Here is a 17,925-nt window from a genome sequence, read left to right on the forward strand (position 1 = left end):
ACAAGTGGTGATGCTTGTGATTTTAAGGCCAGCAAAGGTTGGTTTGAGAAATTTAAGAAGCGTAGTGGCATTCACAGTGTGATAAGGCATGGTGTGGCTGCCAGTTCTGACAAAAAAGCAGCTGAGAAGTTTGTACAGGAGTTTAAGGAGTGCGTAGACACTGGAGAATTCAAACCCCAACAAGTGTTTAATTGTGACGAAACAGGCCTCTTTTGGAAGAAGATGCCAAAGAGGACCTACATCACGCAGGAGGAAACAGCACTCCCAGGACACAAGCCTATGAAAGACAGGCTTACTCTCATGTTTTGTAGTATGCTAGTGAGGATTTTAAAGTGAAGCCTTTACTGGTGTATCACTCTGAAAATCCCAGAGTGTTCAAGAAAAACAATGTCACCAAGAGTAACTTGTGTGTGATGTGGAAGGCTAACAGTAAGGCATGGGTCACAAGGGGAATTTTCCTAGACTGGTTTAATGAAGTGTTTGGCCCAAGTGTGAAGAAATACCTCCTGGAAAATAAATTACCACTCAAGTGCCTAAAGGTAATGGACAATGCTCCTGCTCGTCCTCCAGACTTGGAAGAGCAAATAGTGGAGGAGTTTAGTTTCATCACGGTGAAGTTCTTGCCTCCTAATACAACTCCTCTCCTCCAGCCCATGGACCAGCAGGTCATTTCAAACTTCAAAAAACTCTACACCAAAGCAGTGTTTCAAAAGTGCTTTGAAGTGACCTCAGACACTGAATTGACCCTAAGAGAGTTCTGGAAAGATCACTTTAATATCCTCCATTGCATAAACCTTATAGGTAAGTCTTGGGAGGGAGTGACTTCCAGGACTTTGAACTCTGCTTGGAGAAAATTGTGGCCAGAATGTGTACAAGAGAGGGATTTTGAAGGGTTTGGGGCTGACCCTAAGGAGTCTATGCCAGTTGTGGAGTCTATTGTGGTAGGAGGTGGAAGAGTTGGTGGAGGACCACAGGGAAGAGCTAACCACTGAAGAGCTGCAAGAGCTTCATCTGCAACAGCAACAGATCACAGCTCAGGAAACTGCTGCAGAGGAGGAGGAAGAGAGATGGAGGAAGGTGCCTTCTTCAAAGATTTAGGACATTAGTGCAAAGTGGACTGAAGTGCAGACATTTATGGATGAACTTCACCCTGACAAAGCTGTTGCAGGCTGTATTGGCAACATGTCCAATGACAGTGTTGTGTCCCACTTCAGACAAATCTTAAAGAAACGCCAGAAACAGCTCTCTGGACAGATATTTTGTGCGACAGGGGTCTAGTGACTCTCAAGCTGTTCCCAGTGTCTTTAGAAAGCAAAGAAGGGGAGTAACCCCAGATAAGGACTTCGTACCTGAAGTCCTACTGGAAGGAGATTCTCCTTTCAAACAATAGTGTACACCTTCCTCCTATCCCCTCCTCCCGTCTTCCATTCACGCAGAAGTCTTCAGTAAAGGTAAGTGTAATGTTATTATTATTTTTTTATGTATGTACTTGATTTCTCATTGTTTTCAGTATGTAAATCTTTATTTAATTTGAAAAAAAATAGTTTATTTTAATATTTTTGGGTATCAGGAACAATTTAATTTTATTTCCATTAATTCTTTTGGGGAAAATGGTTTCACCATTCGGCAATTTCGACATTTGGCAGACTCTCTGGAACGGATTAATCACGAAACTCAGGTCCTGGAGTTTAAAATAAAGTACTGCATGATTAGTCACTGATCAATAACCTACTTTCCCAAAGCTTGTTTATGTTTTTGTAATTATATATGAGATGCTCAGCTGAGGGAAAAGAATATATACATATGCCCTCACCACTCCATGGTGCCATGTAGCATAGTGTTTAAAAGTGTGAAATATGTTACCCAGAAGCTTGGATTAAAGTGTCATGAACACTGATCAATGAAATATGTTACCCAGAAGCTTGGATTAAAGTGTCATGAACACTGATCAATGAAATATGTTACCCAGAAGCTTGGATTAAAGTGTCATGAACACTGATCAATGAAATATGTTACCCAGAAGCTTGGATTAAAGTGTCATGAACACTGATCAATGAAATATGTTACCCAGAAGCTTGGATTAAAGTGTCATGAACACTGATCAATGAAATATGTTACCCAGAAGCTTGGATTAAAGTGTCATGAACACTGATCAATGAAATATGTTACCCAGAAGCTTGGATTACTGTCATGAACACTGATCAATGAAATATGTTACCCAGAAGCTTGGATTAAAGTGTCATGAACACTGATCAATGAAATATGTTACCCAGAAGCTTGGATTAAAGTGTCATGAGCACTGATCAATGAAATATGTTACCCAGAAGCTTGGATTAAAGTGTCATGAACACTGATCAATGAAATATGTTACCCAGAAGCTTGGATTAAAGTGTCATGAACACTGATCAATGAAACTTTCAATCAACTTGGACAGAAAAATAAAACACGGGTAAAAATGGATCTGTACCTTTACCGTGGTCAGAAGGGCCCACCTGCATTGACTGAACAAGGGTCTCTGACTGAAATCGAAACATAGTTTTTTTTTGTTGTGCCATACATCAGTCTGACAAATACTGTATGTAGCAAGTATTACTGCATTAACCATTACTCCATCAGAATTTACCAAGAATATTTTTGTTAGAGGTCCCACTGATTCTACGAAGTGTAAATTTCAGTAAATGATAGTAAGTTTATTTAGGCATAGATACACGTAAGTACAATTGTCATACATACTGTAAATTACCTAGGATAACCCAAGAAAGTTAGTGACTTATTTCCATTGGGGTCTTATTAGTTATTTTATTTTTCAAAGTTACACATTTTAATTCATAGGTCATGTGTTTAACCCATAAACGGTCCAAACGTATATGTACGTTTTTTCAACATTTGAAAGTATGTAAAAAAAGTAGATCTTTTTGTTTTTTTACATTTGAAAATGTGTAAAAAAAACGTAGATCTACTTTTGTAGCACTACGCATGTGAACGTAGATCTGCTTGGACCGTTTACGGGTTAAATGTTGCTCCGACCTCATTCTTAACATTCCTAAACACAAACTTCCATAAAGTTGAGGTTTGGACATATTTTGAACAACATTTGTCTTTTACAATTTACGACCAAGAGAAAATGGACATCACAAGAAACTGTTGGAATATCTAATTTATTGACAGGACCATCAGTAAAAAGTCTGTGGGTACACAAATTTTGCAAATTGGATTACTGTAATACAAATTTGTGGGAGATCACTGTAGTTCAATTGATAAAATAAGGTTATTTTAATTTACCATTGTAAGAATACAGTGGACCCCTGCATAACGATTACCTCCAAATGCGACCAATTATGTAAGTGTATTTATGTAAGTGCGTTTGTACGTGTATGTTTGGGGGTCTGAAAGGAATAATCTACTTCACAATATTCCTTATGGGAATAAATTCGGTCAGTACTGGCACCTGAACATACTTATGGAGTGAAAAAATATCGTTAACCGGGGGTCCACTGTACTGTATAAAAGTTCGTCATTACCATCTATTATTAGCATTCTGAGAAAATAAATCTCTGTACAACCATGCATACATATCTCTGACCAGTGTTTGCAGAATATATTAACTGGCTAGCTAGACTTGAGTTCTGGAGGTGGGAAGTACAGTACTTGCACTCTGAAGGAGAGACGGTGATACTTGCAGGTTTGAACTGGTATCAGTACATCTAGAGAAAGGTAGTGATGGAGTGAGTGATGGTGAAAGGTTTTTTCTTCATTTTTTGGGCCACCCTACCTTGGTGGGAGACAGCCAGTGTGTTAAAATTTATATATAAATAGCATTACTGAGTATAGATATGGCAGGGTGGCCCAAAAAAAGAAGAAACACTTTCATTATCACTTAATCCATCACTGTCTTGCCAGAGAGGGTGCTGATACCACTGTTCAAAACTGCAAATGTCACCATCTCTCCTTCGCTCAAATAAGAATAAAGAAACACTGCCTCACATACCAGGTGACCAACGCTCAGTGTTTCATTTTTGCCAGGGTTTCAGAAATGTTTAGATTGTAAAGTCCCTGCGTCTCTTGAATTGATACTTCAGAAGACTCTGTAAGGTGAGAGGAGGTCTCTCTCTCTCTCTCTCTCTCTCTCTCTCTCTCTCTCTCTCTCTCTCTCTCTCTCTCTCTCTCTCTCTCTCTCTCTCTCTCTCTCTCTCTCTTTTCTCTTTCTTCTCTTTCTTCTCTCTTTTCTCTTTTTCTTTTCTCTTTCTTTCTCTTTTCTCTTTTCTCTTTTTCTCCTCTTTTCTCTTTTTCTCTTTCTCTTTCTCTTTTTCTCTTTTCTCTTTCTCTCTCTTTTTCTCTTTTTCTCTTTTCTCTCTTTTCTCTTTTCTTTCTCTCTCTCTTCTCTCTCTCTCTCTCTCTCTCTCTCTCTCTCTCTCTCTCTCTCTCTCTTCTCTCTCTCTCTCTCTCTCTTCTCTCTCTTCTCTCTCTTCCTCTTTTTCTCTCTCTTCTTTCTCTTTCTCTCTCTCTCTTCTCTCTTTCTCTCTCTTCTCTCTTCTCTCTCTCTCTCTTCTCTTTCTCTCTCTCTCTCTTTCTCTCTCTCTCTCTTTCTCTTTCTCTTCTTTCTCTCTCTCTCTCTCTCTCTTTCTCTTTCTTCTCTCTTCTCTCTCTTTCTCTCTCTCTCTTCTTTTCTCTTTCTCTCTCTCTCTCTCTCTTTTCTCTTCTTTCTCTTTTCTTTCTCTCTCTTTCTTCTCTTTCTCTCTTCTCTTTCTCTCTTCTCTTTCTCTCTCTCTTTCTCCTTCTCTTCTCTCTCTCTTCTTTTCTTTTTACACAGGGTTTGACAAGGTTAAGGATCCTAGCTTTATTGACAAGCTATTTACAGGTTAAGGATTCCTAACTTTATTGGCAAGCTAAGAGCTGTTGCCTACATCAGCTCATTTGAAAGCATTTTATTGTTATGAGACATACAAGTAGGGAACAGGATGAAGTTGGAGCCATCTGTGGGCCAGCATTTTCATTTGATCAACTGACTTTATCTAGTTGACATCAGTAGGCTGTACGATGTGTTCCATACTCGAGTCATCCTGGGTATATATAATCTCAGATGGAGTGATGTTCTGGAGAAGGGTACAGCCAGAGTGAAGTTGCTGCTCTCTCTCTGTCTTCTCTCCTCTCTCTCTCTCTTCTGTCTTTCTGTTCTGTCTGTCTGTCTCTGTCTCTGTCTCTCTTCTGTCTCTCTCTCTCTCTCTCTCTCTCTCTCTCTCTCTCTCTCTCTCTCTCTCTCTCTCTCTCTCTCTCTCTCTTTTGCACACACACACAGAGGGGAGCCAGGAGCTAAGTCTTGACCCCTCCAACCACAATTAAGTGAGTAGGTGAGTACAGGGAAGGAGGCTGTCACATTTTTATTGGTGGATGCACAGTGCAGTATTAGGGTATTTAACAACCATTACAGTTTCTCATTCATTTGTAGTACTTGACCATTCCCTAGGATGTGACCACAGTGGGTGACTAAACACACAGGTACCTTTGTACTGAAGGTGAACAGGGACAGTGGGTAGAAAACTTGCCCATACTTCTTAACGTGCCCAGGATACAAGCTCAAGATCATTTAGTTGAAACATCGGTTGTGCTCAGTGAATTGTTATGTTATTACATGACACAGATTCTGCAATATGCGAAGGTTATGTTCTGCCATTCACTGTGCAATACAGTATACTGTCCTAAACTATATAATGCTAGCAAGTCATACCAAGCAAGGATATGTGCTAGTGGCTACAACCAAGAAGAGCCAAATTGTCTTAAAAATTTACACTAGAATGTTGTATTAGGGTAAAACAAACTTGAAAGGCATTCCCGACAGTGACCATAATATATAATAATAATAAAGTCCTTATTTCTTGAGAAACTTGCATTACCTTGAGAACATTTTATAACATTTCTGTTGAGAGCACTGTCTCAAGAGGGTATATACACCAAGAAGTGTGTATACAGGACGGCCTCGCTTATACAGCACGTTAGGTTACAGGCTACTGCTGTACAGGAGGGCCCCACTTATACAGCAGGTTAGGTTACAGGCTAATGCTGTACAGGAGGGCCCCACTTATACAGCAGGTTAGGTTACAGGCTAATGCTGTGCAGGAGGGCCCCACTTATACAGCAGGTTAGGTTATAGGCTAATGCTGTGCAGGAGGGCCCCGCTTATACTGCAGGTTAGGTTCCGGGCTACTGCTGTAAAGTGAAAGTCTCTCTCACTTTAAAATGTATATAAAAGCCTGATAACATATTTATGCAGTGGACCCTCGGTTAACGATATTTTTTCACTCCAGAAGTATGTTCAGGTGCCAGTACTGACCGAATTTGTTCCCATAAGGAATATTGTGAAGTAGATTAGTCCATTTCAGACCCCCAAACATACACGTACAAACGCACTTACATAAATACACTTACATAATTAGTCGCATTCGGAGGTGATCGTTATGCGGGGGTCCACTGTACTACCATATTAAGTGAGCGATAAAGCTAGGCCTAAGTAATGCATATACAGTACACACATTACTTACTTTAAAATATTTTCAGCCTTTGATTATAGTGAGGTGGTGAATATATTTATTATAGGAAATCTGAATAAATGAAGAATAGCTATAATTGAAAATTGCCGTGTCGGTGAAATGCTCCAAAGCGAATCACCGTAAAGTGGGACCCACCTGTACTCTGACATTTACATTAATCCCATTTTAGGGATTAAAATATTTTTGACTTGGTATACCGATGAAATGCAGCCTTTTATAGCCTTGCAGGTGATGAGCTCTAAACCTAGAAAAACCATGCAGTCTCAAGACTTGGGCTAACTTGAGCAATCAATTATGAAATTCATTCTTTTCCTGGGGTCCAGGAGGATATGTGGTTGCAATGAGTCTTCACCCCTGACCAGTCTGTATTTTCAAGTGCCCAGTTATTGTTTCGTGTCTAAATGTTTATGAGTTACGAAGATAATTGATTTTGACAAATAGTTCAGACAGTGTAAAACCTTTGTTACTCTGATCAAGAGAAATCCTATATTCATGGTTGCCATATAGCTTACAAATTGAAAACTTTCAACAAATTCTTTCTGCAATTTATACTGTGTATCCGTTTCCCCATTAAGCATGGTTAGGCTTATCTTTCACATTGCTTCGGAGAGAGATTACAAAACAAACTGGTTGGTTGGTTGACACAAAAAAATTTTAGACCAGGCATGCTCAAGTTCCTCATCACTGTGAATGTACACTCAGGTTCACTGCAAAGTATAAATTCACAACTAATCCATAAATTAGAGATGAATCTTCAAGCAATACTTTGGGCTATGGCAGTGGTGGACCAACATTTTTGGAGCCCTGAAGCTTGAACTGTCATGGGGGCCCCTTTGAAACCCCCTTCTCGTACAGTAGACCCAAATTTTTTAGGCAAAGTGGACTAAAGTCACTTCTGGGGCCCCTTCATTAATTTCACAATAGATCCGTCCTTGCTCCAGGATGGACCAAAACTAAAAGATTTTTCAATTAGTGGGGTTTGCTAACCAATTGTCACAATATTGTGACTCTTATTCTTCAGTATTATAAAGGCACCAAAAAGGCACATACAGGTATAGGTACATTTTTTTTTTTTAACCCAGTTTTCATACTACATGAAGTCTGAGAATATTATTACACCTTAAATAATCACTTCTGTGACTCTTGTGGATTAAGTACTGGTCTCATACCTGTTGAAATAATATCCCCTAGTGTAGGCCTAAGTTGATGGATGACCTCAAAAACAGCCTTGAATCTGGGTAGTTGCCGGGTAACTTGTTACTCGGTAAAGAATGAAAAGACACAATACTGTGGCTGGAACAAATCACAGATACCTGCACTTAGGAGAGGATACTTTTGACAACATTTCAGTCAGTCTTGGGCCATCGTCAAGTCACAACTGATGCTCCTGATAATTCGGCATTATACGTTTCCTCTCCTAGGTGCAGATAATTTGTGATTAGTACTTGGTTACATAGAGCCACCACTTTCCAGAATTAGGGAAGGCCTTATCTAGTGCCTGTATACAAATTTGCTGATTATTTAGATCCATATGCTCCTGAGGGTATAACCCTCCACTTGTAAAAGATAAAGTAGATTCAAATTTATTAATGGCAGTGCTTGGTGTGGTTAGCATTGTGAGCCGCAGTTTATTTTTCGTGATGTCTGAGTGCTAACAGTAGTGGTAGTTTTTATTTTTGTCTTCACTTCTAAAAGTTAATCTGAGAACGACATTATATTTTGACTTTTGATATGTCCTAAATAGTGTATTGGTGACGTTTTGTTCATCATTGGCTTATAAAATACTTAGGACCATCCAGTGTATGCCGTCCCCCGCAGTGTATGGCAGGATCTCATATTTCTCCATTTTAGTGTGAGGTAAATGCGTATTACATCTCGTATTAGTAAAGATTGACCTTAAATATAATTCATAGCTGGTGGAAAAAACTTGCTACATCTCAAGGCATTATTTGAACCTGCAATCAACATTAGGGTAAAAAAAAAAAAAATTGATAATCAGGATTCATATTTGGAATGGGAGTTTTGTTAATGGTGATTAACTTTTTTGCTTAAATGTTGATAGTACTTCAGTAAATGTCCAAAGGAGCTGCAAGTCTGTCCCAGCTACTATGAATCTTAGTTTATATTCTTATTTAGCATAAAATGTTATCCTACTTATTTTCATTTCAAAATATTGCATATTTTCTTGGTGAATGTATTTCCTCTGTTGAAATGTTAATATGTCTGTAAAAGCTATAAGTAAATTAAACATTTGCATCACTTGTTAAAGTTTTATGATTTTATTTATATATTTTTGTTAGATAAATAAAAAAAACCTGGCACATTTGGTAGTATCACTGGTGTAGAGATGATCGAGAAAGAGAGAAAGAGACAGAGGGACATTATATATAGTTATCAACCTTCTGAGTAACACCAATTTGATCTTTCTAAATTTTCCTTATGGGAAACTTTATTTACAAAACTGGGTTATCACATTAGGTCTCACTAGTAAAAAGAGAGCGACAATATGATGGCTGGAACAGTTCGTAAATTTCCTCTTCGTATGTCAGTTCTTTGCGAATTGCTTTCACAAGTAACTTAATTTTAAGAGGAAACCTCAGATGGCATTTCAATCTGTCATTAAATTTCGAAACTTGTGGCTCAGTGACGAACCAAAATGTCCTAAAATATTTTCTTCAAATTCTGGTTTACAGAATTTGGAATTGTTCCAGTCAATGTATTGTGACTTATTCTTCACAGTAACTTTATTATTTAAAGTACAGAATATGGATAGTGTTAATCTCTGGTACTTTAGAGTATTGAATCATTATTGTTGAACACTTCAGTCAGCTCAAGACTGCTTGGTGAAAAACTTGGTAATTGAGACCCATAAATAGTTCAAAAAAGACACTGGAGCCAAAACTAGGACATGTTTATTAGAAACTGTTGTAGTCCTGGGACAGTGATCACTTCAGTGTCCCAGGGCTCACTGATCAAGGTCCCAGGGCCCACTGTTCAAGGTTGTATGACCAACTGGTCAAGGTCCCAAGACCCATTGATCAAGGTCCCAGGGCCCACTGTTCAAGGTTGTATGACCAACTGGTCAAGGTCCCAAGACCCATTGATCAAGGTCCCAGGACCACCTGATGCAGGTCCCAGAACCAACTAATCAAGGTCCTAGAGCCAAAACATTTTCTAATACGCATATCCAATTGCTTGCTCACGTGTCTTTTGCAACATCTCGAGACACTTATCTGATCTCGAGCACTTTGCCTAATGCTTAATTTAAAAGTGGCCTTAAACTTCAATTGTTGGGATCACAAATACTGTAATATCTTGCATGATCATTAAATTTTGTGGTGCAAAAAAAAAAAAAAAGATTAGCATTTCTTTTTTTAAAGTAAAGCATATTATAGTAACGTCGAATTGTTGTTTTGTTCTCGGCAAAATGTCTGAATGTTAGTGAGGACTTACTTTAACCCCCCCCCCCCTTCCCCCCAGGATGAACATCTGCAACATATTTCAGTTTGTATTTATTTGATAATATCATAAAACATTTTCAAAATATTATCATTTTGTATTTAAATTCTGCCTTCCAATTTTTTAATGTCCGGTGTAACTGCTGCAGCTGTAGTCAGTACGTAAAGTCTCATAAAGCTCCTCCTCATAGTGTGGTTTTTTGTAAATGCAATTGTAAAAACTGCAGCCAAAATTGAATACGTTATGCAGAGGCTTTCATAGTAGACATTATTCAATTTTGAATGTGCATCCTTAATCACATTTACAAAACATTATACCATAAAAAGGAACTTTATAAGAGAGCTTACTGCACTTATGAATTTGACTACCATAATGGATTTATACGTTTCAAAACGGCAGGGCCAACAACATACTTTTTTGTGAATACTGTATTTGAAAAAAACTTTCAGGAAGGTGCCTTCAGGAGAGTGCCTTCAGGAGAGTGCCTTCAGGAGAGTGCCTTCAAGAGGATGCCTCAAGTACTGTGTGACCTCTATAGGTTTATCATTTCCCCAAGAATATAAAAAATACCAAGACTTATATATTCTGTGTTAACTACACGACCATTTGCCCGTAGTTGCTTTCTGTTTATGCTATGGCAATGTCTTTGGTTGCAGGATTGAAGCAAAATCAAGACAGACAGTGACTGAAGCTGACAAGTGCCACTTGAAGTAGAACCTTTGTTATGATGATACCCCCACAGTGGGGCTATATAAAGTACACAAGTCCCTCATTTTACATTAATGTGTTAATTGTCCTCGAGTCCTGAAGGTGGTAAGTACAGTGCCTGGCCTGTCAAGGAGAGATGGGGATGTTGCAGTCAAAGGGTAATCTGAATTGTGATGTCAGCCAGAAGTGGCTGACATCACAATTGTGACAGTGATTCTGTTCCCCCCTTTATTTATTTATTTTTTTGATTAACCTGCTTTGGCAGGAGACGACCATTGAGGCAAAAAATCATCCTTTTTGTGCTGTAGGTGTTTTCAGGACTTGGTACCTTTACTATTCTCACTCAGGCCATAAACTTTTAATTACACATAACTTTCATTGCCAACCATGCAAATTGTATATATTGACAATAAATTACACAAACAGAATTACTGATAGAACAAAATATTCACTTTGGGCATATTGTGTCATGCCTTAGCAGTAATGAGACCTGATCAGGTGTACAGTTGTTCGTGAGACTGATCAGGTGTGCAGTTGTTTGAGACTGATCAGGTGTACAGTTGTCTGCGAGACTGATCAGGTGTACAGTTTACAAGAGTGATCAGGTGTACAGTTGTTTGCAAGACTGATCAGTTGTACAGTTGTCTGCGAGACTGATCAGGTGTACAGTTGTTTGCGAGACTGATCAGGTGTACAGTTGTTTACAAGACTGATCAGGTGTACAGTTGTTTACAAGACTGATCAGGTGTACAGTTGTTTACAAGACTGATCAGGTGTACAGTTGTTTACAAGACTGATCAGGTGTACAGTTGTTTACAAGACTGATCAGGTGTACAGTTGTTTACAAGACTGATCAGGTGTACAGTTGTTTACAAGAGTGATCAGGTGTACAGTTGTTTGCAAGACTGATCAGGTGTACAGTTGTTTACAAGAGTGATCAGGTGTACAGTTGTTTACAAGAGTGATCAGGTGTACAGTTGTTTACAAGAGTGATCAGGTGTACAGTTGTTTACAAGACTGATCAGGTGTACAGTTGTTTACAAGAGTGATCAGGTGTACAGTTGTTTACAAGAGTGATCAGGTGTACAGTTGTTTACAAGAGTGATCAGGTGTACAGTTGTTTGCAAGACTGATCAGGTGTACAGTTGTTTACAAGAGTGATCAGGTGTACAGTTGTTTACAAGAGTGATCAGGTGTACAGTTGTTTACAAGAGTGATCAGGTGTACAGTTGTTTGCAAGACTGATCAGGTGTACAGTTGTTTACAAGAGTGATCAGGTGTACAGTTGTTTACAAGAGTGATCAGGTGTACGGTTGTTTACAAGAGTGATCAGGTGTACAGTTGTTTACAAGACTGATCAGGTGTACGGTTGTTTACAAGAGTGATCAGGTGTACGGTTGTTTACAAGAGTGATCAGGTGTACGGTTGTTTACAAGAGTGATCAGGTGTACGGTTGTTTACAAGAGTGATCAGGTGTACAGTTGTTTACAAGAGTGATCAGGTGTACAGTTGTTTACAAGAGTGATCAGGTGTACAGTTTACAAGAGTGATCAGGTGTACAGTTGTTTACAAGAGTGATCAGGTGTACAGTTGTTTACAAGAGTGATCAGGTGTACAGTTGTTTACAAGAGTGATCAGGTGTACGGTTGTTTACAAGAGTGATCAGGTGTACGGTTGTTTACAAGAGTGATCAGGTGTACGGTTGTTTACAAGAGTGATCAGGTGTACAGTTGTTTACAAGAGTGATCAGGTGTACAGTTGTTTACAAGAGTGATCAGGTGTACAGTTGTTTACAAGAGTGATCAGGTGTACAGTTGTTTACAAGAGTGATCAGGTGTACAGTTGTTTACAAGAGTGATCAGGTGTATATGGTTGTTCATGAGAATGAACAAAGGGTATAGGGAGGACTTGGTTAATTATTGACTTACATAGATCGTGAGGTAATTTGTAATGTATTGATCTGCTGACTGGAACTAGACGTCACATAATAGAAGCTGCGTAAAGTTAAAAGACCCATACCTGATGGTTCCACTGTGGGGTTAAACCTGCTACAGTGGACCCCTGGTTTATGATATTATTTCATTCCAGAAGTATGTCCAGGTGCCAGTACTGAACGAATTTGTTCCCATAAGGAATATTGTGAAGTAGATTAGTCCATTTCAGACCCCCAAACATACACGTACAAACGCACTTACATAAATACACTTACATAATTGGTCGCATTGGGAGGTGATCGTAAACCGGGGGTCCACTGGATAATAAAAGCTTTCGCTGCTGAAAGTTCGGTAATGCCTAATTGACTGTTGCTCCTCGGTGGACTTAGCCAATGAAACAGTTTAAACGATACTGTGTCGAGTGGCATTAACTGGAGATAGTATATGTTTTGTGTTTATTGTTTTAAAAAAATTTTTAATTAGTGAATTATTAAAAAAAATCTAATGTTTACGAAAAACCTAACCTAAAAATAACTAAGAATAACCAAACTTAACCTAACACATCTCAACCTACCTGAGTTCTACTCAGGAGCAACATTCAGAGCCAAAAGTGTTTTAGTTTTCTAAGTAAAAGCGTATGACCCTTGTAGGTTTAGCGCTTCTTTTTGATTGTGATAATAAATAATGATCTAAGTAAAAGAAGACTCATGAAATCATAATGACACGATTGCAAACAAACCATACTACGGGTGGGGATAGAACCTGTGATCCGAGTCATGAAAGTCCAGATTCTCTGATCACGGGTTCTATTCCTGCCTGTGGTATGGTTTGGTAAGTAATAGAAGGTTTGATGCAGGTGTTTTGGTGATTAGTTTGTACAGTTCTAAGAAGTCTCTTCTCTGTGTGGTGGTTAATATGTTTTAGTTGTTATTTTGTGTAGCTGTTTAATATCTCCCAGCAAAAACATTAAAATTATGTTTTTTTTTTTTTTTTTTTTTTTTCAAAAATCAAATTTATATTTTCTTCAAGATCCAGTCAGTATTTAAATTAAATATAAAAATTCATTTTTTTTTTAACTAAAAAATCGTAAATTTTAATTTAAAAATTAACATTTCCTAAGAATGCTTTAAAACGCTTAGAAAATACTTTCAAATTTTGCATATCATAAAAGTGCCACATTATACGAGCATCATTGTATAATTTATTTTTTGTTAGAGCGTAAGGTCCATTTTATGGTCCAGTGTATGGAAAAACAACTGTAATGTAGTGACCGTGTATAAGACTTGTTTCCCCTCGAGGCAGGTTCGGTGATGCTGGTGACAGGTCTTGGTTCAAGAAATTGTACTTACTTGCATCTTTCTTGGATTAAATTTGATTGTCTGGAAGTCAATCAGATTTGATCCAAGTTCTGTTTATGAATTGCAAGTGTTTGAATGTTCATTATGAGCTGCAGGTGTTTGTTAGTCTTTGTTGTCAGTTGCAGGTGTTTCTAATTTTTTTATTGTCAGCTGTAGGTGTTAGTCATTCAGGAGCTGCACATATCTTTAGTATCGTTCGTGATATGATGGGATGCGACTGTCATAAACACTAGCCGTTGTCAGATCTGTTATTGAGGGTGCGATGTCTGGTGTCAGCAGCAGTGACCTTGTCAGCAGGGAACCATAGCTCACACTTGAGGCAGTGTCAGGTGAGGAGAAGGTACGTGGCACTGTCTCTATACTGGCAGTGCAGCTGGAGTACCTGCTGGATATGATAGGTATAGTTGAGGAGCTGGAGAGGGTAGTAGGACGGAGAATAGACTGTTTATACGATGGGGGAAGTGGTACTGTGGCCCTGTAGTCGAGGGGAATATCCCCGAGATTGGTGTCAGAGCTGAGATCAGTAAAGGATCCATTGCTTAAATCAGCAGCGATGACCTCCCTGTAGGTTGTCCTGACAGCCAGGCGGCGGCTGCGAGCGCGGAAGCTATAGGTGATGACGATCATCATTATGCAGAAGGAGATGAATATGACCAGGCAAATAATGATGGGCTGGGCCACAGAGCCTCCAGTTCCTCGTGTCATGGTGGGTTTCCTGGCAAGGCTAGCCGGGGCGGCACCAGTGGGTGGCAGGGTGAAGACAGGGGTGGCAGGGGTGATCGCTGACACGCAGGTACCGTCAGCTCGGGTCAGCCCATTAGGACACCCACACCTGCAAATGGACAACACCTCACCAACACTGCTACAGGAAATCATTGAAAAAATATTATAGCATAAAGCTTTGTAAGATCCTGTGTGACCCCTCAAGGGAGGTGCCTTGATGCCGGTAAAAAGGCTCTTGATCCAGACAACTGGAACTATTACCTCCCCTAGACACTGTATGATTCTCGTATCTTTAGCGCTCCGTCATGAACGTAATAAAAATGTTAAACATTACTGATATATTTTTTGATAAAAAAATATTTTTGGTATAAGGAAATATTTATTTTCTTTCAAACTTACAATACTTTAGATATTAGACAAGAATTAATGAAATTAAATTTGTACTTTCTTTTGAAGGTGGATGGCTTTGTGCTCCTGATCCTAGGAAATGGAGCTGCTTTTACCATCTTTGAATCAAACCTGATTAACTTCCATTTTCCAGTCACTGGATGACCCCTACAGGTTTAGGCCTTCCTCAAATATATTTTAACTAACATAAGTCAAATGTAATGATAATCCAGGGGGCCTGTATTAAGACTGGGCTGCACAAGGGGGCAGTGACCCCCAGCACTGACTGCAAATAAGTAACCACTTCTTAAATTGACCCACCGAGGTCATGAAGTTAATCATTAACAGACTTTTTGCCACAGGTCAGTACTCTGTACTGTGGTGGAAGAGAACCTTTGATCACCTTCCTTGGATCATACCTGATACCCTCTCATTCCTCAGGTGCTGTGTGACCCTTAAAGGTTAAATACTTCCCTTTAAATAATATATCAGAGGTGTAAATCACATTGAGATTTTACATGTGATGTGACACTGTTACTGCCATATTCAATGTTGTTGCACTGACTGACAGGCTAACACATTTACCCTCCCTATTTGGAGATTCGTTCAACCTTGTACCCCCTCAAGGCCCGTCTTCGCATTGGCCATACTCGTCTTACTCATGGATATCTCATGGAGAGGCGTCTTGCTCCTCTCTGTGAGAATTGCCAAGCTCCATTATCAGTCAGCCACATTCTGTTGGACTGCCCACTTTATCAACGAGCACACAGAATTTACCTCTGTCGTCATCTTCGCTCCGCTGCTCTCTCTTTACCTTCCCTTCTCGCTGATGGACCCACCTTTCATCCAGACTCTCTCATTGACTTTTTGACAACAACTGACTTACTTCACAAATTCTGATACCTTCAGCCCTTTCTACTTCAATCTCTTGCTACCCTCTACCCCCGTACTATCCCCTGCCCCGCTGTTTTCTATAACCTGCTGATCATCCCTCCTCCCTTCTGCCATCCAATACCCTCGCTTCCTTCCCTACCCTGCAGCGCTGTATAGCCCTTGTGGCTTAGCGCTTCTTTTTGATTATAATAATACCCCCTCAAGGGAGGCTCCTTCGTGCTGGTCATGGGCTCTTTATCTAGGGAATTAGATCCGTGCTCCATTCCTCACCCCCTCCCCCATAATAATATAAAGCTGTTAGAGGTTTTGGTAAATTCAGAACAAGAGTACATAGTGGGTGCACAGAGAGAGCACTGCTGACCTAACACCTGACTTACTGACACATTCATACAGATCCTTGACTTCTTTTGAAGTGTAACTGAAAAAGGGGTCTTCCTGTGACTGTGACTGTGCCAGTCCATTAGCAGTGGACTGGCACAGTGACTGGTCACACTAGCAGTGGACTGGCACAGTGTTTGACTGGTCACACTAGCAGTGGACTGGCACAGTGTTTGACTGGTCACACTAGCAGTTGACTGGCACAGTGCTTGACTGGTCACACTAGCAGTGGACTGGAGCAGTGCTTGACTGGTCACACTAGCAGTGGACTGGCACAGTGACTGGTCACACTAGCAGTGGACTGGCACAGTGTTTGACTGGTCACACTAGCAGTGGACTGGCACAGTGCTTGACTGGTCACACTAGCAGTGGACTGGCGCAGTGCTTGACTGGTCACACTAGCAGTGGACTGGCACAGTGACTGGTCACACTAGCAGTGGACTGGCACAGTGACTGGTCACACTAGCAGTGGACTGGCACAGTGCTTGACTGGTCACACTAGCAGTGGACTGGCACAGTGACTGGTCACACTAGCAGTGGACTGGCACAGTGACTGGTCACACTAGCAGTGGACTGGCACAGTGACTGGTCACACTAGCAGTGGACTGGCACAGTGACTGGTCACACTAGCAGTGGACTGGCACAGTGCTTGACTGGTCACACTAGCACTGGATTGGCACAGTGCTTGACTGGTCACACTAGCACTGGACTGGCACAGTGACTGGTCACACTAGCAGTGGACTGGCACAGTGTTTGACTGGTCACACTAGCAGTGGACTGGCATAGTGACTGGTCACACTAGCAGTGGACTGGCACAGTGACTGGTCACACTAGCAGTGGACTGGCACAGTGTTTGACTGGTCACACTAGCAGTGGACTGGCACAGTGTTTGACTGGTCACACTAGCAGTGGACTGGCACAGTGTTTGGTCACACTAGCAGTGGACTGGCAGTGTTTGGTCACACTAGCAGTGGACTGGCAGTGTTTGGTCACACTAGCAGTGGACTGGCACAGTGTTTGACTGGTCACACTAGCAGTGGACTGGCACAGTGTTTGGTCACACTAGCAGTGGACTGGCACAGTGTTTGACTGGTCACACTAGCAGTGGACTGGCACAGTGTTTGACTGGTCACACTAGCAGTGGACTGGCACAGTGACTGGTCACACTAGCAGTGGACTGGCACAGTGTTTGACTGGTCACACTAGCAGTGGACTGGCACAGTGTTTGGTCACACTAGCAGAGGACTGGCACAGTGTTTGACTGGTCACACTAGCAGTGGACTGGCACAGTGTTTGACTGGTCACACTAGCAGTGGACTGGCACAGTGACTGGTCACACTAGCAGTGGACAGGCACAGTGCTTGACTGGTCACACTAGCAGTGGACTGGCACAGTGACTGGTCACACTAGCAGTGGACTGGCACAGTGCTTGACTGGTCACACTAGCAGTGGACTGGCGCAGTGCTTGACTGGTCACACTAGCAGTGGACTGGCACAGTGACTGGTCACACTAGCAGTGGACTGGCACAGTGACTGGTC

The 17,925-nt window shown here is 40.6% G+C and overlaps 1 protein-coding gene across 1 annotated transcript in view; it reads left to right on the forward strand.

The window, feature by feature from the left end:
• Positions 1-11,136, forward strand: part of bur (GMP synthase burgundy) — a 94,085-nt gene extending 82,949 nt beyond the window's left edge. Inside the window, exon 17 of the transcript XR_008409384.2 lies at positions 10,661-11,136. The gene's annotated coding sequence lies outside the window, so the exon portion shown is untranslated. The remainder of the gene's footprint in view (positions 1-10,660) is intronic.
• Positions 11,137-17,925: the final 6,789 nt, after the last annotated feature.

The sequence above is a fragment of the Cherax quadricarinatus genome, chromosome 95, assembly GCF_038502225.1.
Source record: "Cherax quadricarinatus isolate ZL_2023a chromosome 95, ASM3850222v1, whole genome shotgun sequence".
NCBI classification, from domain to species: Eukaryota; Metazoa; Arthropoda; class Malacostraca; order Decapoda; family Parastacidae; genus Cherax; species Cherax quadricarinatus.